A 6000-nucleotide genomic window follows, 5' to 3' on the forward strand; every position below is an offset into this window, starting at 1 on the left:
TGGCCATTTTAGGGTAGGAAAGAAGTGCAAGGAGGGGGAACGATGAAAGATTCTTCACTAAGTATGATGCGTCTTAAGGATGGTTAAAAACCATTGGTTAAGAACCATGAGGTGACCTCATGATGATGGTTGAGGACCATTGGTTAAAGATGACAGGAGGCAAAGGAGGATAAATTATTGACCTTAAGCCTAGTGTTGGGTTAAGGGAACCCTATTGCAATCTTCCCTCCAAGCCCTATATGGGGTAGTTATTGAAGTAGAAAATAAAGGGGTCCTCAATCATAAGGAGAGATAAGAATAGCATGATGTAGGGGAACAATGTTGGGGTCATCTTCTAGGTATGACACCTGATGGTATATGTTCAAGGAGTCCCATGGGGCCAAAGGGGTACAAAGGGTACCACCTTTGCGCTTAGAAATGATGGACTTATAGGGAACCCTATTGTTAATACTCCTCATGCTCTCTATTATGGTAAATGAATCCATAAAGAATGTTCAATCATGGAAGTAGGGTAGAAGTGGCAAGATTGAGGGGAATGGTTATAGGACACCTCACTAGGTACTCCACCTTATATGGATGACATGAGCCACATGAGGCTAGGAGGGATGATATATTAAATATTGGGCCTAGGGTAGAGGATCTCTAGGGAAACCTATTGACTCATCTTATCTTAGATCTTCTTGTTGAACATAGAGTAACATTGAGAGGGGGGTGAATCAGTGGTTCCTAAACTTTTTTCCTTCTTAAAGCAACTTCAGAATACCGGTTATTATCTTAAGCATAAAACAATCAAACCGGTAAAGCAAAAAGGGAAACAAAAGAGAAAATCACATAAATGCAACCCACAACACCAGATATATGAGGAAAACCCAGTATGGGGAAAATGTCAATGAGAAATGCTGCTGGAGACTATTGCTCCAATCTAGCCTCACAAGTAAAACACTGGATTACAAAGATTTAGGGAACCAACCCAAGGAACACCAACCCCTTCTATTTTAGGGCACCAACCCAAGGATCACCAAACCCTTCACCAAGCTCCAATTTGGTGATGTATATATTGAAATACAATTTAGATACAGTTAAGGCTTCTTGTTGCAAATAAATTCTACAACTCTTGAACAAATGGCTTACTGCCGGTTGATAGTCTTTTCTTCTCCACTGGATCTCAAACTACCGGTTGTGAGATCACTCTCTTTGTTTCTTAGCTTCTCTTCTCTCTCTCTCTCTCATAGTCTCACAACTTACTATGTCATGCTTGGATGTTGTCTTTCTCTAACATACCTCACTAGTTTTCTTAACTATTGGACCTACTACAGTTATACAGGTACTCAATCACTGTTGGTTAAACCCTCTCACTGGTTTTCATTCTCACTCACTCTGCAACTTTCTTAGAATAAATTCTAAGGCAAAAATGATCCTTCTTTTCACTTAAGCTCTCTTTTCTCTTTTTCTTCTCTACAAGCATCATCCTTCTCTATTTTGAGCTCATGTATTTATATTCATGGTTTCCCGCCAAGAATGCATTCAAACACTGCCGTGTTAGGTTTTCCTTTTCCAACTCAATCTGAATCCCCTCTAATATGATATTCTTTTTAGGGATATGATCTTTATGACAAAGTTCAATCACCAACTGACCTTCGCATTCCAATGTGTGTTTTCTAAATCTAGAGTTCTGCACCACACTTTTCTGCTTTCCTTTGTCACTTGCCATTAATGGATTTCCTGTTTCCTTCACCTAACAGGTACAAAAATAAAATCATCTTGCAAGATTAGTGTGATTGCTTTTCCATCTTGCCTTCCTTGAGGCATAATCTTTTGGCATCCTTCGTGACTTGCGGGTTTCTCATAAAAACCGACCTTCCTACAACTTTGTTACATTGATGGACAGTCCACTGACCTGTGCAATACCTCCACCTAGCATCCAAATGTCATGCTTGTTGACATCCACCTTTGCTTGAATTTCTACATTGGTTTGACATACTTTATCGACCCAGGTTGATTATTGGTTTAGCTTATCTTACCAGTATGACTATCAACCATCCTTTCAGTTCTATTCACCGGTTGTTGTGCCTTCATAAAACACAAATAGTCTTCATTCTGGTTTATGCCTTACAGGTAAGAATTTTGTACTAGTAGATGACTCGAGTCATGTGCACCGATAGCCTTCCTTCTGTCTGCTCATTCTCATGTGTATCACCATCATATCGGTCACCACTTCTAACTTATTGGCGACCTTGCCAAGCCGGTTGACATCAATGACAACTTAGTGACAAATTGCCAACAATCTCCCCCTTTTGCATTGATATCAAATTACCACAAGAAACTTCATACCAGTATATTTTTCCCCCTTTGACACAATGACAAAGGGTACCATACACTCCCCCTTTGATCCATATTGAGTTCCCCCTGAACCACACGAATCCTTCCTAGGAAGATGACACAACTCCCAACTTGTATCAGAGGTACTCAAAGGTGCCCACCAGTAATGGTTTGGTGAAAATTCCTGCTACTTGTTCATTGATGGGGACATAATCCATCCTTACCTCCTTCCCTTCAACCTTCTCTCTGAGAAAATGATACTTGATAGAAATGTGATTTGTTTTGGAATGCATCACATAATTCTTTGCTATGTTGAATGCACTCAAATTATCACACCAGATGAGAATAGGATTAGTGATGTCCACCTAGATGTCCTTGAGGGTCTGCATCATCCAAAGCACCTGAGAGAAACATGTAGTAGCAACAATGTATTCTACTTCAGTAGTTGATAGAGAGACCGAGTCATGTTTCTTGCTATGCCATGAGACCAATCGGTCACCTAGGAAGAATGCACCACCACTTGTTCTCTTCCGATCATCAATGCAACCTACCCAATCAACATCAGTGTATGCTTCCAAGATGAATGCCCCTTGTTTAGGGTACCACAATCCATGACTGAGTGTCCCTTGTAGGTACCTAAAGATTCTACTTACAACATTCATATGTGACTGCTTAGGTGCAGCTTGGAATCTGACCACCATGCATACTACCCATACTATATCCAATCTAGAAGTAGTTAGATACAATAGACTACCTATCATGGATCTATACAAAGTCTGATCCATAACCGATGATTCATCATTCTTTCTCAATTTAGTCCCGGTCACCATGGAGGTACTTACCAGTTTGTAATCCTCCAGTTGAAATTTCTTCAACATATCCTTTGCATACTTGGTTTGTGAGATAAAGATTCCCTTATCTTGTTGTAATATTTGCAAACCAAGGAAGTATGTCAATTCACCAAGCATTGACATCTCAAATTCTGACTGCATCTGATTAGCAAATTATTTGTAGAGGGCATCTTTATTGCCTCCAAAAATAATGTCATCAACATACACAACCATGATGATCATGTAGGTTCCATCTTTCTTCATGTAAAAATTGATGTTAGCACTCCCCTTTTTAAATCCCCGCTCTTTCAGGTACTGATCCAATCTTGAATACCATGCTCTAGGAGCTTGTTGTAAGCCATACAAGGCCTTCTTCAACTGGCACACAAATGTTTCAACATCATGCAGCAGAAACCCTTCCGGTTGCTCCATGCACACTTCTTCTTCCAAATTTCCATTTAGGAAGGTAGATTTTACATCCATTTGATATACTTTATAACCCTTGTAGGAAGAGAAGGCTAGAAATATTCTAATTGCTTCTAGTCTAACTATCGGTGCAAATGTTTCTTCAAATTCAATTCCTTCTACCTTTGAGTATCTTTTGCACACTAGTCTAGCTTTATGCCTAACAATTTTACCTTCTTCATTCATCTTGTTCTGATAGAACCATTTAGTGCCAATGATGTTCTTGTCTTCCGGTCTAGGGACTAATTTCCAAGTCTTGTTCTTCTCAATCTATTGCAGTTCTTCTTCCATGGCATCCATCCATTCTTGTGTTTTGTTGGCCTCATTGTATGTTTTAGGTTCTACTTCAGTCATGAGGCAGAGGTTGACTTGTTCATCATTCCAGGCAAGTCTTCTTCTAGTCTGCACACCATCACTCTTATTTCCCAAAATTTTCTCTTTTGGGTGATTCAGCTGCACATACCAGTTGGGAGTCTTCTTGGATGCTTCTTTTGGTTCATTTTCTGACTGAGCTTCATCACCTTCATCACCAGAACCATCATACCGGTTAACCTGAGGTTGACTTCCTTTGTGCATATCCTCATCAAATTTTACATGCACACTCTCAATGACTCTTCTTAGTCTTTTGTTGTAGCATTTGTAGGTCTTGCTATTAGATGAGTAACCAATGAAGATTCCTTCATCACTTCTAGAGTCAAAACTTCCTAGACCATCCATATCTCTCTTGATAAAGCATTGGCTTCCAAACACTTTGAAGTATTTGACTGATGGCTTTCGGTCATACCACAACTCATGAGGTGTCATTCTGTTGTTTGTTCTTAATTGAACCTAGTTCAAAGTATATACAGAAGTATGAACAAATTCCTTCCAATATGTGTCTGACAGACTGGGCTCATTTAACATGGTTTTGGCCATCTCCTTAACTGTCCTATTCTTTCTCTCTACCACACCATTTTTCTATGGTGTCCTAGGGGATGAATATTGTCTTCTAATTCCATGTTTTTCATAATAATCTTCAAACTTATTTGATTTGAACTCTCCACCCTAGTCTGATCTTAGACATTTTAACTTGTACCCACTTTCTTTCTCCACCATTTTCCTAAAGATCTTGAATCCGTCAAATGTTTGTGACTTATCTTGCAGGAAGGTGACCCAAGTCATTCTTGAGTAATCATCAATAAAGAGCACAAAATATCTTTTATTGGCAAGAGCTCTTGTCCTAGTTGGATCACACAAATCTATATGCACAATCTCAAGTGGTCTGGAGGTGTTGTGCTCTTTTATCTTGAAACTCACTTTAGTTTGTTTTCCTTTCACATATTCATCACAAAACGTGCTTACCAGTTTGATGATGGGTGGAATAATCCTAACACACCCCTTTTTGCTAACTGTAACTAAGTTATCAAAGTTTATGTGGCCTAATCTTCGGTGCCACAACCAACTTTCATCAACCTATCCTATCATGCATTGGAACTCATAGCATTCCTTCAGATTATAAACATTTCCATCCATTCTCTTTCCTTTTGCCACAACCTGACTGGTACTATCTTTCTTTATCTGGCAACTGGTTGAGTCAAAAATTAATTTATAACCTTTGTCATGCATCTGACTCACACTCAACAGATTGTGCTTTAGGACTTCCACATAATATACATCATGTGCCTTCAATTTTCCATCAATACTTAGAGTACCTATTCCCTTTATTTCGATGGATGAGTTGTCTCCAAATCTTACTGAACCACCATTCCAGTCTTTAAGTTTGATGAATTTCATTTTGTCACCTATCATGTGGCTGGAGCAACCACTATCTACAACCCATAGATTTTTCCTTTCAACATGTAAGGCAATTTGCACTATCAGACTTGATTCAACCTTTTCCTTTTCTTTCTCAACCCATACTGGTTTGGTTTCCTTCTTTTTGTCAACTACAATTTTATACTTAGATTCAACTACCGGTTCTTGATCAGGATTTGTCTTCTTCTACTTGAATTTCCTATTTTTACAAATCCTTTCTATGTGTCCAAACTCTTGACAGTTATAGCATTTCACATTTTCATTTAAAGATAAATCCTTAACATTATTGTGGGGCACCAGTTTATTCTTCCTACATTCAAAAATCCTATGACCATATCCATTGCACTAATAACAAACAACATTCATATCCCAGAGTGCATTAAATGGATTTCTACTTTCATAACTCATGGAGAGCTTATTGGTTAATCTACAGTCGGCTATTCTATGCCCAAATTTGTTACACCAGTAACAATAACCATGAAAGTTAGAAACATACTGGTTAGGTTGTCTTGGTCCTGCAAAGGATTGCCTCATCGAAGGTCTTCCCTTCATATTATTGACTCTGGTGGATCCTTCATGGTCAACTCTTGCA

The sequence above is a fragment of the Cryptomeria japonica genome, chromosome 4 (assembly GCF_030272615.1).
Source record: "Cryptomeria japonica chromosome 4, Sugi_1.0, whole genome shotgun sequence".
NCBI classification, from domain to species: domain Eukaryota; kingdom Viridiplantae; phylum Streptophyta; class Pinopsida; order Cupressales; family Cupressaceae; genus Cryptomeria; species Cryptomeria japonica.